This window comes from Gracilinanus agilis, chromosome 1 (genome assembly GCF_016433145.1).
Source record: "Gracilinanus agilis isolate LMUSP501 chromosome 1, AgileGrace, whole genome shotgun sequence".
NCBI lineage: Eukaryota > Metazoa > Chordata > Mammalia > Didelphimorphia > Didelphidae > Gracilinanus > Gracilinanus agilis.
The window spans coordinates 774,723,327-774,741,547 of NC_058130.1; the positions used below are offsets into that span (position 1 = coordinate 774,723,327).

At 44.8% G+C, this 18,221-nt stretch overlaps 1 protein-coding gene across 1 annotated transcript in view; it reads right to left on the reverse strand.

Annotated features, from left to right (window-relative positions):
• Nucleotides 1–18,221, reverse strand: part of TTC28 (tetratricopeptide repeat domain 28) — a 664,121-nt gene that overhangs the window by 270,269 nt on the left and 375,631 nt on the right. The window lies entirely within an intron of this gene.

The window sequence follows — 18,221 nt, forward strand, 5'->3', positions numbered from 1 at the left end:
ATGAACATAAGCTTTGGTTCCTATGAAGTCATGGTTTACCCAAGACAGTGAATGGGTTTTCAGAAAAGAATTTACCTACCAACTAATAAAATATGGTTAGAATAAAGGAACTCCTAGAAAACAGGCTTGATGAATTATGATATAGATATTGCCTGGAGAGAACTCTTGGTTGGCTCCTGAGACATGCGCTTTTTGCTAGGGCTACCCAACGCTGCTTCCCTCCAGTTGTTCTTAAGCATAGTCTGGTCTCAGGGATGAAAGGTTAACAAGATGGTAGACAGGTTTCAAGGTCCTCTATGATCCACGGCTACCTGAACTTTCTAGTCTTATGTTGTAGTGCTCGCCCAATATGTTCCAACCAATCAAAAAAATTCTGATTTCCAAACATGTCCCATGTTTTCCCACCTCAGTGCCTTTGTCCCCACCATCCCCTTTGCCCCCAGCGACTTTTTCTTCTTCTTCAGGTGACGCACTTGCTGTCTTTTAAAGTTCATCTCAAACACCACTCCCTTGAAGAAGCCTTCTCTGATTTCCCTAATAATGGCATACCCTTGGAAACATCACAGAGCATACTGTCTACAGCTCCCTAGAATAATTACCATTGTATGTTGTACACACAATGCACACATACATGCATATTACATGTAGGTATACACATACTATATATATGTGTACATAATATACTAGAGTCACGTGTGTTTAAGGCTCAGATGCCCACTAACAGTGCATTCAGCAGCCAGCAGAGCACTCTGTTCACTGATTCACAGCTGGCCCTTGAATTGCAAAGCTGTAACCAGAGTAGGGAGAAAGGAGCTCTGTCCAAGGCAGCAACCAATTTAGAGGGCACCAAATTGGCTAGAAGACATTGAATTTAGAGAGTATGGGCAAAAAGTCAAATCCTCCTTTCCTGTAAAAGCTGAAGAAGTAGCTATTGGTCCATACATGGAAGAAAGATGGCAAGAGAAGTGGGGCCACCAAACATTTGAGGCTCCTCTGCCAACCACCCCCCAGCAACTACCAACCCCAAATCTCCCTTCATTCAAGGTTCAGGGAAGTTAAAGCCAGGCAATACCCTCTTTTAGCATCCTGAGAAACTCCCACATCACCCAGAGCCACGAGGGGGATTTGAGGATGTCTGTCCATTGCTGAATCTCCTCCCCAGGAAGTTCAGGATGTCACCACAAGAGCCCCTTGTGGTGAACAGCAGCATCCTAAGACCTACCGTCTAGGGGTGAGGTGGAAAGGAACATCCAACAAACCCTGGGCATGGCATTTCCTTCATTCCCTAGCCTCCCTCATGGCTAGGACAGCCCCAGACCCTTCCTCTCTCAGAGAAGAAGAGGCTCAGCAAGAGCCACCCTCTCAAAATACCAAGGATTAAAGACAAAATGGTGGGCCAGGACCATATGCCTGGGGCAAAGGTAATGACGCTAGTGGTGGTGGAGAGGAGAGGCTGGTGAGGAAACAAGACATAATCCACTTCGCTCTCTACCACCACGCCGGGAACCTTGAGTCAGTACTAGTGTTGAGTGAGCAAGAATGATTAGTTAGGCCAGCCAAGCAACAAGCAAGCATTGACCGTACTAAGGAAACAAAGACAAAACACAGCTATCCTCCAAGAGCTAGATCCACTGTGGCCCAAAGGTGGTTGACTCTTGCTGGGCCTGAACCAGATTAAACTGTAACTGGGAAATGTTTAACAAAACAAACTAGACAGATAATGTCCATTTGTGGTTTCCTTAGTCGGGGGCCGTTTCTATTGGAACTTGACACTACTGTAAAGAAGGAGATCAGGGAAAGCTGCTTAGAGGAGGGAGGTGCCCATGAGCACTGACCTGAAGGAAGACAGTGTTCCAAGATGTAGAGATGAGGTTAGAGTATAGAAAAGAACATTAGGAAGAGAATGGAAAATAATCCTAAAAAGAATCTAGAAGGTGCTAGAGTGTGAAGGGTTCTAATTGCTACACAATAGCATCTGTATTTTCTCCTAAATGCAATAGTGATGTGAAGGTGGCAAGAGAAACAGGAAGACATGGTTTTAGAAGGTGATTCTGGGTTGAGTTTGAACTAGAGAGGAGAGAAAAGAGAAGAGGTGCCTCCAGTCAAGGACATTATGGCTCTATTTTAGAGGAGGTGATGGGGGAGAGTCAAAGGAGTCCATGTGAGCTCTGCATAGAGGAGGATTAAGCAGCTCATTAGATACAGGCACAAGGTAGATGGAAGGGCTGAGGATGACTTGGAGGTGGCAGACCAGGGTAACTAGATAGATGGTGGAGTCTCAACAGAAACAGGAAAGTTTAGAAGAGGTGTTAGAGGAGATAATGAGTGCTGTTTGGGGCATGTGGAATTCAAGATGCTCATGGGATACCCGATAATAGCTAACATTTAGATATCACTTTAAGGTTTGCCAAATCCTGTACAAATATCTCATTTTATCCTCACAACTTTGAGAGGTAAGTGCTATTTAGTAACACCATTTTACAGATGATGAAACTGAGACAGATGGAGGTCAAAAGACTTGCCCAAGGTCACACAGCTAGGAAGCACCTGAGGCTGGTTTGAACTCGGGGCTTTCTGACTCCAACAATCTATCTCTGTGCTACCATAACTGTCTCAGGTTCCATCATCTTTAGGCGGAAATGTCTATCAAGAAGTTGATATGGGACTGCAATTTGCAAGAGGCTAGATATCTAGATGGGGGGGTCATCTGCATAGATGATCATTAACTCATGAAAGTTGATGATCTCACCGAGAGAAGGTGAAAAGAGAATAGAGATGAGGGCCCAAGACAACTGAGGGCAAATCAAAGTGGGTAGTCAGAACCCAGAGACTGAGAGAGCAGTCAAACTGAAACAATAAGAGGAGGGGAAAGCAGTTAGATGAAAAGCTAAAATAGAAAGCTGCCACATGATGGAGAGACAGAGAAATACACAGACACTGATATGTAGATGGAAGGGGGGGTGGATGGATGGACGCATGGACACATGGATGGACGGACAGAAAAAGCACGTGGTAAGCACTTACTTAAGTACAAGACTCTGGGCTAAACACTGCAAACACAAATACAAGTAAAAAGAAAGGCATTTCTTACACTCTAGGAACTTACAGTCTAATGGGGGAAGCTCTACACAAAGGGAGCTGAAAGAAGGAAGGGGAGAGGGTGCAGGGTAGAAGAGTCTGGGGAGGCAAAAGCTGAGATGGCGGAGAGAAGATGAATGGTTGGTCCCTGGGCCAACACTCCCAGAGGTGGAGGTATCTGCAGGGAAGACCTCTTCCCCTGCTCCCTGAACTCCCTTTCCCCCTTTTTTCCACAACTAAAGTTGTCTTTCCAGGTTTTTGTTGTAGGTACAAAAATTTCTTGTTATGGTTCAGTTGAATTGAACTTGGTAACTAGCCAGCTATCTCTTTCTCTGGAAAATTTAGGGTATAGCTAAAGAGCTGGCCTCCCACAAGCAAAATTCTTCTTTAAAGAACAAAATCTAAAATCCAGAAACTAATCCTATTAAGACCAAGCTTTACCTGAACAGGGCATAACCAACGTGTTGTTATTCAGCCTTTGCTTGATGACTTCCAATAAGGGAAAACACCCTGCCTCCTGTTACACTTTTGGATAGCATTCATTATTGCAAATTTTTTTTTCTGACATCAAAGCTATTTGTACCATCCACCCATTTCTCTTAATTCTGTCCTCTGAAGTCAACAAGAAAGATCTCATTCCTCTTTCATTTCAGTCTTAAATGTTCAAGGTGTTAGGGTCAAAAGTAGGAGTTCGGCAGAGGGAGAGATTAAGAAAATCCCTTTAACAAAGGGAGATTGTAACATCTTCCCCAAGTATTCTCTTCTCTAGGCTAAACATTCCCCGTTCTTCATGTGACATAGACTTAAGGCCTTCCATCATCCTGACTGCCCTCCTCTGGACAGTCTTCAGTTTCCCAGTATCCTTTTAAAATGTGACACTCAGAACCAAATACCAAATTCCAAATATCTTCTGTCCAGGGCAGAGGATGGGGGAACTCTGATCTCACTAGTCCTGGACACTATGCAGTCAAAGAACATATTAGCTTTTCTGAGGCTGCCACATCCTACCCTTGACTTCTTCTGAGCTGGAAACCTACTAAAATATCTAGAATTTTTTCAGTTGCCTGTCTAGCTAAAATTTCCAGATTGTCTATCTGGGAAGTTGATTTTTATAATCTAAACGTGATTTTACATTTATCACTATCGCATTTTTCGTATTAGGTTCAACCCAAAGTCTGTTGTGAGATCTAGGCCCCACGACCTTGTGTCTGAGCTTTTAATTTCAATGAATCCATGATCTCACGAATGTGGGTTTTCCCTCCATCCCTTCTCGCAATGTTTGGCACCAAGCCAACCCCCCTGTCATCTATACCTTTCCCTACATGAAAAGCCAACCTCCTATTTCCGATCATACTTTGGCCACTTCTTCTACTTAAAAGTCACCCTATGGATCACTGGACAAAGACCTGACCTTGAGAATTCCAATGTTAACTGTCTTAAACCTGGGTGGTTCTCAGCAGCCCTGGTCCTCTCGGTTACTGCAGAAGCAGGCAGGGTCGCACAGGCCTAAGCTTAGGCTATTCCCATTTGGTTTGGGGTTTTTTTTTTTTTTGTCTTTTAATTTTCTAGATTTCATGGGTTTTCGTGGCTAAATAATTCATCGAGTGGCCAACTTACTGGGGAAGAGCTTCTCTCTTCTTAGAGAGGTTGCTTATCAGACAGCAGACTCTCTCTGTCACTAGCACTATGACGACTTAGATAGCATGAAAGCTATTTCCTAATCCAGACATGTCAGACAAGCTTCTCCAAGCTAGCTTGCACCGTCCCTGATAACAACTTGGCCTGCCTGCTAGGCCGTGCAGATAAGACCGCATGTTTATCATAACTATGATACAAACATTAGCAGGATGACGGATCTGCTCTCGATTACTGAAGGTGTTCTCCAATCAAGTCACCTTTTGGGGAAAATGACTTGGGAGGTTCGACTGAGGGAGCATCCACGAGGAAAGGAAACTTGGTTGACTGGTTCTGCAGCTGGATTTTTTGACAAAGAAAGAGACAGAGACAGAGAGTCAGACAGACAGAATCAGCCAGTCATGTGAATGTGGGATGCTTGGAATCTGCTAACATTAGTCATAATGGAAGTGTCTGATGAGATGATTTCACTGTTTGCCTCTGAAAATGCCCCACTGCATTTTACAGACATTTTGATATCTGGCATGAAACACTCTAATGACAGGATCATACGCTTTTTTCTCAGAGGAAATTTCCAAAAGAGTTAAGAGTAAGAAACAATCTGGCTGGAAGAGTCACCAAGTCAGCTGGCTTCTGGGCCCAAACCCCCTAATTCCCCAGGATGTAACTAACAGAACCAGGCCATTGTCTGTAAGTTTATCGCCAAAATGTCTTCTGGTGAGATTGATATATTCATTTAATACTTTATTCCCCAGGATGAATGCTTCAGAAAGCAGATGTGGAAGATTCCTAATTATTTATTACAAACTAAAGAAGTCCTGCCTTATTTATAGCAATCTTCCGTTCTGTGACATAATCGCACAAGACATAAAAATCTGTCAGATCTGTGAGGAAAGAGAAAATTACTTCAGCAGCCTCCTTCTCTTCTGATTCTGTGTTCTAGGGCCCCTCTCAGCTCTGAAATTCTTTGTTCTAACACCCTCTTGGCTCTGACATTCTAGATTCTAGGTTCTCGGGTCCCTCTCCGCTCTGACATTCCTTATTCTAAGACCCTTCCCAGTTCAGACATGCCCCATTCAAAGGTCCCTCCCAGGCCTGACAATCCATGCGCTAAAGCCCCTCTCGGTTCTGACACAGCCTCTTCTAAGGCCCTCCCAGCTTCGGCATCCCCTGACTCTAGTATTCTAAGGTTTCTTTTAGTTATAACATTCCATCATTCTGCGCCTAAAATGTTCTCCTGGAGAAAAGTTGGTAAGTGCGCTGTTTTGTGCGGTACTGACAGTGAAATGCTGAGCAAGAAACATCCACATCTTTGAAATGCCGACAGTTGCTTCTTGTTGCTAATAATAATTCTCATTTCCATCCCTTTTGATACATCATCTCATTTGAAGGAAGCCCTTTCCTTAGGTCATTTCACTGGAATAAGCAGCTCCATATCCATGATCTCACTGGGCCCTCCCAATGCCCTTTGAGGTAGATAGACACCATGATTCTCCTTCCCACTCTGCAGATGAGGAATAGAAACTAAAGAGGGGAGCGTGCCGTGCCTTAGAATCCAAGTCTAGTGTCCTTCCCTACAGCAACACGTTTTCTGGGAATCTGAAGGAAGTGGTACTAAGAAAGTCAGTGTTTGAATCCCCTTTAGTGTTTCACCCATTTATCAGACCCAAGCCCAAGGCCAGAGGCTCAGCCCAGGCACCCTGCGGTAGCCTGTCCTTGTCCCCCAGGGGCAGAGATGTGACTCTTCCAACAGTGCCCATAACCCTGCCGCCATTTGTATCTGACTACACCCTTTGCTTTGTTTGTTTCCACTATCACTAACCTTGCAAATGAGACTTTATGCGAATAATAGTTCTGAGCCACTAAACTAGAAAAAGAGAATTTTCTGCACCACAGCAAGGCAAAATTAATGTTGTACCCTTTAAAGTAGCATCTATTATCCAATTTCTTTCTTTGATCTGTTCTTATTCACTCAAAGTATCTCTAACTAATTCTCCTATGGGTTCAACGTCTCTAGTCACTAAATTTAATAGAAACGAATCGTCTTTTCCCCTGGGTCTGATACTGAGATATTTCAGAGAGCTAAAATAATAATATGTACCAATTGAAGTCATGTTAATGAGAACATCTAGACTGACAGCTCCAAGAGCAAATGTTCTATCTACTGAGCAAAGGCAATAAATACACCAGCAGCACCTCCTCCTAAAGCCATAGCAAATGGTTCAGTCACACAGAGGATTCTAGATTTGATCCTGGAGGTCATCCAAATTCAGGAGCCACTGGAATGGACTGTGTGTGTGTGTGTGTGTGTGTGTGTGTGTGTGTGTGTGTGTATGTGTGTGAGAGAGAGAGAGAGAGAGAGAGAGAGAGAGAGAGAGAGAGAGAGAGGGGTAGAGAGAGGTAGAGAGGCAGAGACAGAGGCAGAGGCAGAGGCAGAGATGGAGGAGGCATGGTCAGATGTGCTATTAGGAAAATCACTTCTGTAGTGGAATAGAGGATGGACTGGAGAGGGAAGAGCCTTGAGACAGGCAGAGCCCCAGCAGCAATAATCCAGGGATGAGGTGATGAGGGTCTGTCCCAAGGAGGAGGCAAGGTCAGAGGAGAGAAGAGGGTGTATTAGAGAGATGTCGCACAAGTAAAATCAACAGGCTTGGTGCCATATTGATTTTGGGGGGTGAGAGAGAGTAAGGGGCCCAGGATGACTCCTGGCTTGTGAGCCTGAGGGCCTGGGGATGGTGGTGATCTCTACAGCAGTAGGGAAGGCAGGAGGTGGGGGTGGTGGGGTTAGAGAGAAAGACGAGTTCTGTTTTCAACATAATGAGCTTGAGATAGCCACAAGGCTCTTGGAGATGTGGGATGGGGGCTTGGGCAGTGGGGCTGGATATTTGGATTTGGGAATAATCTCAGCACTGGAAGAGAAAGTGGTCCTGCTCCATTCTTTAACCCTTTCTGCAACAGTCCTGTCAGGAGATCCCTCAGGTTGTCCATGTCCACTAGCAGTGCTGGAAAGCTACTAAGCAGCCCACAGGGCACCCTGTTCCATTGTCTGATGGCTATGGAGCTCTCTGTCAGGATGTTCACCCCTTGTGAATTCTACCTCTGCTAGGGACAGACACGATAAGTCCATTCCCTTCCTCAAGATGAGTCATTCTGAAGGAGGTGAAGCTACTTGAAAACATGTTGGAATTTGCCTGATTCCTCTTTAATACTATTCATTTCTCAGATAATGGCAACAGGGCAGATGACTGTTAATTATTAAGCATTCATTTGACCTGACCCTGAACACTGCTCTCTAACCATTTTTTAATTAATCACTAGAAGAGCACAGACTATCCTATCAAATGGAGAGACTGAGGCCCGGGACATCGAGGTTTAATGGAGAGATGGCTGGACACAAGAGATCAGAGGCCAGAGCTTTAGACTTACTAGAATTTGACATGAAAGAACAAAGACCCTGGGTTGGCTTCTGTCAAGGGGCTGCTTTCCTCCTGTGCAAACTCCATTCATTTTCACTTGGCTGCTGCACCTCCCCTTGAACTCTCTATCACAGGAACCTCCTCTCCCTGGAGGGGTCCTTACACCTAATCAATGGGACACCTCTGGAAGAAGGGTGGCCATTCAAGAGCTCCTCTCCAAACCTCCATGTAAGGAGGGTGCTCGGGCTGGCCCAGCAGTCTGAAATCCTTCCCTGATAAAACCATCGTACTGAGTTACCCCCTCAACACCAACAACAAAGGGAATAAAAAGAATTTTATTGTTCATTCATTTCAGTCATGTCTGACTCTTCGTCACCCCATAGGGAATTCTCTTGGCAAAGATTCTGAAATGGTTTGCCCTTTCCTTCTCCAGCCCATTTTACAGATGAGGAAATTGAAGCCAATAAAGTGAAGTGACCTGCTCAAGGTCCCACAGCTAGGAAGTGTCTCAGTCTGGATTTGAACTCATGAAGGTGAATCTTCCTGACTCCAGGCAGGCAGGCTAGTCACTGTACCACCCAGCTTACTTTCTCCAGGTGTTTGCAAATAGTCAGAATTGGATCTAGGGCCACAGGGGGTGCTCTTCAGGCATTGTTAATACTCAGGCTCATTTCTATGGATCCTTGATTTCAAACTATAATTGAGGAATTGTTAAGAAAAACAGAAACACCTGACAATTTTATCATGCTCACTGGAAATTCCTTATGGAACAATCATTGTGTAATGGACAAAATGGTGACTGTGGGGTTCAAAGCTCTGAGTTTGAGTGCTACCTCTGCTCTGTTCTACTAATGATCCCCGAGGCAAGTATGGTAAGTTGTGGTCTTCCCTCAGCCTCAGTTTCCTTGCCTATAAAATCCTTATAAAATGGGGCTATATTGGCATTCATGACTATGATGTAAAGATTACATTACAGTCTAACTTTCCCAGTCTAAGGAAGGTCCTGGTTCAAGCAGAGGTGTCAAACAGGCAGCCAAAGGCTACAGAAAGGGAGGAGGGCCAAATTAGAATATAATTAGATGAACGTTAACAAAATAAATAAAAATACAGTAAAATAGGGATAATGTTAATTTGTGGTTTGACACCACTGGTTGTAGAAGTGCTAAAACTGTCAAGTTTGGGCTTTTATAAGTTAACCTTCCCCACATCTCCCTCCCCCACCCCCCCCAAAAAACTAGCAAACCTGAAATCAGAAGAGCCAAAGTGCTCTAAAGTGCACTGAAAGCTGTTCTTGTTCTGCCTAGAGCTCAGGCTCAACTACTTCCTGCCTGTGGGACCTCAGGCCAGTAACCTAACCTTGGAGAGCCTCTGGTTTCTCAGCTGAAAAATGGGAACAAGAGCATCTTTTTGGAGAAGAGCATTGATACTGACTGTGTCCCTCGTGGGGTTGTTGTTGTTCATAAAACACCACCAGAGAAATGGACTCCCAGAGCCTGGTCCCGGTCTAGGGGAAGGCACAATGAATGGGCTGGAATCCCACAGAGCTTTCAGTTACCCAAAACTGCATCAGGATGCTACCTCCCCCTCCAAGAGGATCCCTCCTCTGGATGGGCAGCTCTGGAGGACAAGAGCCCTTCGTGCCTGACACATCCGAGTCTTGCCAGTCCTGTTCACTGGAGCCCATGCTTCCCGGTATCCCTGTCAAGACTGTGGAAGCACATTTGCACCTCAGGGGGATTAATATTTGGGACAAAAACATCAATGTCCTATGAGCCATTAGGATTGACTGGAAAGATCTGTTGCAGTTTTGGTCCACAGGATGGCAAGATATAAAGCTAGCAGGGGACTTGCAGATCATGGAGACCAGGAATTCTAAACCTGGGGGATTCCTAAACCCCAGAGGAGCCCATGGAGAGATTTCAAGGGGTTTATGAAATTGGATGGGAAAGAGACTACATTTTTACTTTTATGAACCTCTAACTGAAATTTAGCAGTTCCTTCAATTATTTAAAATATTATTCTGAAAAAGGTTCTATCAGTTTCACCAGATTAACCACTAAATGGGTCCAGAGCACAAAAAGAAGGTTAACAATGAATATCCTAATAATTATAATCCTATCTAATACTTACATAATAACACTTCAATGTCTATAAAGTACTTATTACTTATGTTATTTCGTTTAACCTCAATAGCCCTATGAGGTAGATTATTCTTATTATTCCCATTTTACAGAGGAGAAAACCACGGTTGAGGAAAGTTAAGGGACTGACCCAGAGTCCCAAAACTAGGAAGTGTCTGAGGCAGATTTTATATTCAAGTCTTCCTGATGTCAAGTCTGTGGGAAGCCAATAAGAGAAACAGTCTCAAATAGATAAAAATCTGAGACTCCTCTTTTGACTCCTTTTCTGATCCACACCTTCTCTTATTGGAAAACTTTAAGTTCTTAGCAAACCAGAAGTCAAGAGGTTAACATTCTCCCCTTTGGTCAGGAATGCAGCTGCTGGGTCTCAAAAAGTTGTTTTAGATAGTCAAGGCCAAAAAATTCAGGGACTTCCCGACCCAGCAAAATATTCCCAGACTTAACTGATGATGAGGCAGCTACAATCCAACCTTGTACTCTTATCTTCACCTTGAAGTTTCTGAGGTTTCTATGTGTTATCTAAACTAATTGCAGTGTCTACGAAGCTGTAAAGCTCTCTCTGTACTTTGGGGTGAAAGGGAACTTTGATTTCATATATAACAAACTTGTGACTCAATGGCACTTCAGAGAAGCAGCTATGAGTTAGCAGTCAAGATCGTCTCCCGTGTCCCTTTACTTTCTTATCAACTAAGCCATCCTTATCAGATTATGTGGAGATGATAAATAGATTTCAACACGAGTCCGGTGTTCTATGTGCCTAAAATGACCAAATTTTTCATTTTACAAGACCAATTTGAAGTGACTCATCCAAGGTCTTATAGAAGATAAATGGCAAGGCCCAGACACCAGTCCCGGTCCTCTTGACTCCAAAGTCAAGGCTCTCTCTCCATCACATCACACTCAGTTCCCTGAAAGGCTCCAGCTGCCTGGTTCCTCCATTGTTACAATGGAAGTGACTTTAGCTTCTAATCCTGATTTCTGTGTCTCCTTCCTGGCATGGGCAGCACCATCATGCTATAGTCAAACCTTGGCAAACTGAGTGAGATGAAACTTCACATGCTGCATAGTCCATCTCAAAGGAGTAAAACAAGCCTCCTGATGGACAGTGAGGCAGAGCTGGCAATGTCAGTCCCATTGCAGAGCCCAGGAAGGAAGGATTCCATCAGGATGCTTCTCTCCACAGACACTGTACTTTTCATGGGCAGTGGAGCTGGGCTTGGAGCCCAAGGACCCGAGCTGCAGGCCCAGCCATGCTACATCTGTCACCCAACCTTGAACAAGCTGTCTTCTCCTTCCTAGGAAAATGGCGCGCCTTATCTTAGATGGTGGTTGGAAAGCATGATGAGGCACTGTGGTGGCATGGAAAGAGTGGAGGCCAGAAACAAGTTCTAGTTCTGCCAAATGGGCGATCCTGGGCCACTCCCTTCTCTCTCTGGGCTTCCATCTCCCTGTTAAATGGGGTCTCTCAGCTAGAAGATCTCCAGGATCCCTTCCAAGTTGAAGACTAGTGATTCCATGAGTGTGTATACATTTGATCTCTGAGAGCAGGGGCCATTTTCTTCTGGGATAGCCCCAATATTTCCTTTTCTATCTTTGGGAACTTAGCTCTTGGAAAAAATGTACATATGTACATGAACCCTGGACACTGTTGGAAAGGAGAGAGAGAGAGAGAGAGAGAGAGAGAGAGAGAGAGAGAGAGAGAGNAGAGAGAGAGAGAGAGAGAGAGAGAGAGAGAGAGAGAGAGAGAGAGAGAGAGGAAAAGAGAGAGAGAGAGAGAGAGAGAGAAAGAAGGAAGGTGGGACAAGAGGAAAACAGAGAAGCCTGGGACTGCCAACATCAGATATGATAATACATGGAAAATGCTTTAAACTCCTCAGGGTAAAGGCATTATATAAATCAAGCATGGGACTATTAATATTATCATATTAATATGCATGAGTTAAAAGACTGAGGTACTTGATCAGAAGAGAGCATCATTCCCCAGAAATGTTAAAGTCAATACAGTCAATTACAGGGCTTCTAAATTCCCATGTATTTTAGTGTATTTGCTTGGGATTTCATTAATTGTGTTTGCCATCTCTCTGAAATGATTTATACCCAACATACTCATGTAGCAGTAGAGGGGAGAGATCAAGTCCCTTGGGATGAGGGCTGTAATACCATTTGCTCGGCTGCAGTAAAACCCTTTTAAATGGCTTTTTCAAAGTTTGTGATCCAGTATTTTATCTTACTTAAGACCTAAAGGGCATGTCCAAGTCAGGCTGCCTAGAAATCCCAAGCCATTTACTGTCAGTTTAAAACAAAGAAAGGAACTCTGTGCACTAACCCAATTAAAAACAAGGGGGGATATTAGCCAGGTTGATGTGCTGGCCCACATTCTCCGATGGAGGGTTTGTTTGCAATTAAAAACTTTGTGTAATCACTTAACTTTCCTGATGGCACCAAGGTCCCTGTTTGAATGGACCCAATGATGGTGTTATTGGTGAAAGCCTCAGGCATGTGCTTTCATATGAAGGAACCTTAAAGAAGATATAGCCAGGCAGACCCTCTCATTTTACTGATGGGGAAACCAAGTCCCAAAGATGTGAGCTCACTTAGCCATGGTCAGATACAGAGCCAGAGCCAGGATTCAAACCCAGAGCTCCCAATTCCAAGTTTGGTGTTTTCTTTCTATTCCAATACATGATTTAAATGAAGGTTTGCCTTGGCTTGGCATTCATGAGATTGGGGGTAGGGAGAGAAGATGTGGCTTGGGGTATAGCTTGGGGCCAACGATCGCCCTGGGTTCCACCACGAGAAATATACACTGCAGAAAGACTTGGTCGGTCTCCTGGGTTCAATAGCTTGTACATGCAAGTGAGCTGCCTAAGTCTAACAGCAAAGCTCTTTCTAGATGTAGCAAATAAATCACTGAAAATCAGAGAAGAGATTCAAGATCTGAAATGAAGTCTGGTCATCCAGGTCACTGAAATGCATCCTTTCAGGCATGTGTGACTTCAAGATTCATATATGTTAAGAATATACGTGGGAACTAAAGCCAATTGCCAAAATAAAGCACACTTCGAGGCAAGGTCTCATTGAACCATAGCTGACTGTGTGACCCAGTGGCCTGAAACGATCTGATTCTCAGAGAGAATTTGTTTTTCCCTTCAAAAGGTAATGAGAATCACAGCCCTTCCACAAGTGAGCTTTTCATGGGAAAAGCTCCTCTCCCCCGTTCTGCCTCTGGGATGTCTGCTCTTAAAGGCTGAAGAAGAGGTTTGTTGTCCTTTCTCCAGACATCTCGTTTCTCCATATGCCGGCCCTCTGCCACCCTTCACTCAATCTTGAGCTCTTTGAGAAAAAGAGTGGTATTTCTTCTTCTATCAAACTTCATTTGTTTTAGCTTCAGTTTCCATCAGGAGAAAGGTCAGTGCATTTATCCATGATCCCAACAGTCTTTCTCTTCTCCCCTCCCACCACCTTTGATCATTTACTGAAAGAAAGCTTCCTTCCTGACACTCAGGAACATTCAAGAAAGGGGACACTCTATCTTTAATAAAACCCCTAATTCAGGGCTAAGCACTCTGCCAACCCCCAGGGGCCTTCTGGCAGCGCCAGGCCTTCCAAAGGCTGGTCTCTGGCAACAGGCTTTCACGCAAGCACTAATTTTATTATCGCTAGTTTATGATTTTCTCTCTTTTCCCTGCTATTTTTAAATGCAGGGCTGTAATAGGAGGCATCTGAAGACCCAAGAGATGAAGGAACTATTATGTTGCTGATTCTCTAAGGCATCAGCGGCCTGTGGAAATCTCAGTGTTGGGGACGAGGTCAACACTGGGCCTCTCAGGAGGACGCGGCTGCCCAATGAGAAAACCATTTCTCTTCCTTGCGTCATGTCCTTTTTTAATTTTGGCTTTGCCATCCTTGTGATCTCCCAAGTCTTCTCAGTTCTGTTCTTCGGCTATTTTGGTCCAATGGAAGTGCAGTCCTTACTAGGACTGTTTAGCTAAAAATTTCATCTCGAGGAATTTGAACGATGGACATTCAGTAGGCTCAAAAATGGTCACTGAGGCCGAGTCTTGTAATGCCAAGCAAAGTGTGCCATGACCTTGGATGGAGCACAGTGCTCGGTGCACAGAAGGGGCTTTGTGGAGATCTCCGACCCTTTGAAAAATGGGGAATGGAAGGAAAGGAGAGCTCCACTTGGGCTGTGCTTATTAGCACTCACTATGACAGTGGGCTGTAGTAAGAGCCTGGGAGTCAGAGCCACAGGGCCCAGGCATGAGTCCTCCTGCTATTTTCTATGGCATTTAGCTTCTGCATTTTTCAAAGGGGAGTAACAATACTTGTTCTAAGTCCTTCCAATGCCCTCCACACACACACCCCAAAAACCCCTACTTGCCCTCACTATCTCACGAGATTGCTGTGAGAGGGACACTCTGGGAACTCTCTTCTTAAGCAGAAAGGAGAATTTGGTGAGAGGCATGTGATGTGAGAAGGCTGAGGCAGGCCTGGAGGTCAAGGATGTTTCACAGACGGAAAGCTTGCAAGCGGTCTGTTTGATTTTTAATGAAGGAAGGGAAAGCCAATTTGCTTTTCACAGAGCAAATCCTGAGTTCTGACAATGGAAAGGAAAGCTCTCCTGTGGGAAAATACTTAGAGTCTAACCCCCACATAATCAGAACCAGAACAGAAATAAGGCCAAGATGGAGAAGCTACAAGATGATGAAAATAGGACAATTCAGACTCAAGCTGCTCTGTGTCAGGGGTTTATAACTTCATCGACATGCGATTGCTGGCACTGATGCCGCCTACAGCCCCTCCGGGTCACGAGTGGCTTCATGAGCTGCTGTGGCCAAAAGCCCATTCCGGGGTGGGTGAGCCTCTGCTGAGGAGCCGCTTCTCACACAACAGACACGAGGGACATCTAAGGGCCTTTCCAGCATGGAGAGGATGCATCTCAGAGAGCATGTGCTCAGAATCCCCATGGAAATTTCCTAGGGGCTTCTGGGACACAGTCACGGAGCACTTGGATACATAAGCTAGGAAACTCTCTGGGTGCTTCCAGTTCTGTAGTGGCCTATCACCGAAGGAACTGGGCACTCTGGAATGATGAAGAGACTTCTTTGCTGGCTGCAGAGGAGCCAGTGACTCGGTGGGCCTTTTAAAAGAAGAGATGGCTTTTTGGTGGGATTTGCCTCATCTGTGTGGTCTCTAAGCTCTAGGGAAGGGGATGGGAGAACAGGTTGTGCTTGTTCCCCCACTGTCTGGCTGTCCCCACATGGGGAGTAGACTCAGTCTGGTAAATGTGCACCTCAGCTCCATTTTCTTTCCAGTGTAAATGACCAAACATGTTCTCAAGAGGACCAGGCTTGGGGGCTGGACTTGTGAGTTCCAAAAATCTAGAAGTCCTAGGTCCAATGGAAGAAGGCATGGCTGTGGCAGTAACAACAGGAGTGGCCGACTACTTTTTTTCTTAATTTATTATTTCATTTAATTCATTATTAATTTGTATTATTTTATTATTTATTATCATGCAAAACACACTTCCATATTGGTCACTGTTGTAAGAGCACACCCATATAAAACCAAAACCCCAAAATATATATATATATGTGTGTATATATATATGTACATATATATATCCATAATAATGTGGAAAATAGTAAGCATCTGATTCCAATGATTCTTTTTCTGGAGTTGGATAGCATTCCTTGTCATAAGTCCTTCAGAATTGCTCCAGATCACTGTACTTGCTAAGGGGAGCTAAGTCTTTCACAATTGATCAATACAGTATTTGTTCCCCCAATTCTGCTTATTTCAGGCTGCATCAGTTCATGAAATCTTTCCAGTTTTTTTCTGAAGTCATCTTATTTATCATTTCCTATAGCACAATAATATTCCATCACCAACATGTACCACAGCTTGTTCAGCCATTCCCCAATTGGTGGACATCCCCTCAACGTCTAATTTTTTGCCACTACAAAAATAGCTGCTATAAATATTTTTGCAAAAGTAGGTTATTTCCCCTTTTTCAAATTATCTCTTTGGGATGCAGCTCCAGGAGTGGTATTACAGGATCAAAGGGTATGCACAGTTTTATAGCCCTTTGGGCATAGTTCCAAATTGCCCTCCCAAATGGTGGGATCAATTCACAACTCCACCAACAATGCATTAGTGTCCCAATTTTGTGGCTGACTGTTAAGCATGACGGTCAGATGATATTTGGATTTGAAGTGAAGTGAGAATGGAGAGCCAAGATGACAAGTAAAAGGCCTCATCAACAATCCTACAACCTGCTCTAAGTTCTGAGGAGTTGGAGGGTTGGGTCCTCCCCCCAAAAGATAGTAACAATGAAGAAGTTTGAGGGTCCTTCCCTCAAAAGACTGTACCAATGTTATACCCCAAGTTACTGAATCCTGCTTTAAGCTGATTTTGAAAAAAGTGCTTCTTAGTAGCCTGTGTTTGGCATTCCTTTTCTGCGTAGAAGAAATCATCTGCCCTGTATCTGATTCATATTTCACATTCTGCACCCAGTTTATCACCCTTTGGGGGTGGCGGGTTGGCCCCAGAAGTGAGCCAGAAGTAGAACTGTCCCTGGGGTGTTAAGGTGGAGAACATAGAGAGTTTGAATATGAGAACAGGACTTCATCCAGTCCATGGTACACATGCCTGGGTACCACGGAGGAAGGAAGCAGAGTACTCCAGACTCCAAGGTAACCCAGAAGTGGTTGCTCAAGATCAGACTAGCAAAGTAGAAACCTCCAGAGCTGATTCTCTGTGGGCAGCCATCAAGAACCCAGGAGCACCACAGCGAGGCAGTGGAAGAAGCCTCTGGTGAAGAAAAAAATAGCATGGATTTGTGGACAGGATACTGGCATGGGAGACAAGAGGGCCAGGATCCACCCCAGACCCAAAGGATGATCTAAGGCAAGTCACTCCCCATCACTGGACCTCCAGCATGAAACAAAAGGGTGGAAGCAGATGATTTCTGAACAAAGCTGGATTCAGGAGTGTGCGAGGCAGGCAGCAGGCCACACACAGTGGAGGAGGAGTGAGAATGAATAAATGAACATGGAGTAGGTGCCTAATGTGTGAAAGACACGGGGCTAAATGTTGGAGACCCAGAAAAAAGTAAGACAATTCCTGCTTTCGAGGACTTCCCGTCCTAATGGTGGACGCAGGGGTCCTTCGGTGACAAAGACTGCATCAGCTTCTGGAGTCGAACCATTTGACAGCGCCAAGGCCTTTGAAGACAAGAACTTTCTTCTCCCAGCCCTCAATGGCTGCTGAGGAGACGGGGGGGGGGGGGGAAGGGGGGGGACTCACCTGCCTCCTGGTGGCAATTGGTGTGGAGGCAACAAGGCAGACACAATGAGAATGGGTGCACATCTTTTTGCAATAGAAAACCCTCTGCTCTCTGTGTCAGGAAGGTATCTATTTTGTGATGAATCCTATCATAGGGGAATTCAGGAAACAGCACATTAAGGATCTGCGATGGGGGGCAGGGGCCGCTCTGGGAGCTCCTTATACCAGCAGTTCCTGAGTCTTCCAGAATCCTGCAGAGATGCCTAAGAAGGGTGCCCAAGGCTCAGAAATGTCAGCGGCAGGATTTGAACCCCAGTCTTGCTGATTCCAAGCCCCACACTCTGGTGACTGAGCCTAAAGCTACCACATGAAGAGTAACAGGCACGGGGTGTCCAAGGGACTCGTGATAAGAAATGCTCTCCCCAGCCAAAGAGAGGACTGTGGGAGTCAGGGTGAAGGTCAAAGCTGGCTGTTTCCTTCGGGAGTTTTTAGTGTATGTGTGATATGTGTCTCCCATCGGGGCTGAGCAACATGGAAATATGTGCTGCGTGACAGCACCGGGATAACCTGTATCAGACGATTCACCACTTCAGAGAGGGGAAGAATCTCAGTTGTAAAATGTCAAAAAACAATTGTCGAAACTTGTTTCTCCACATAATCG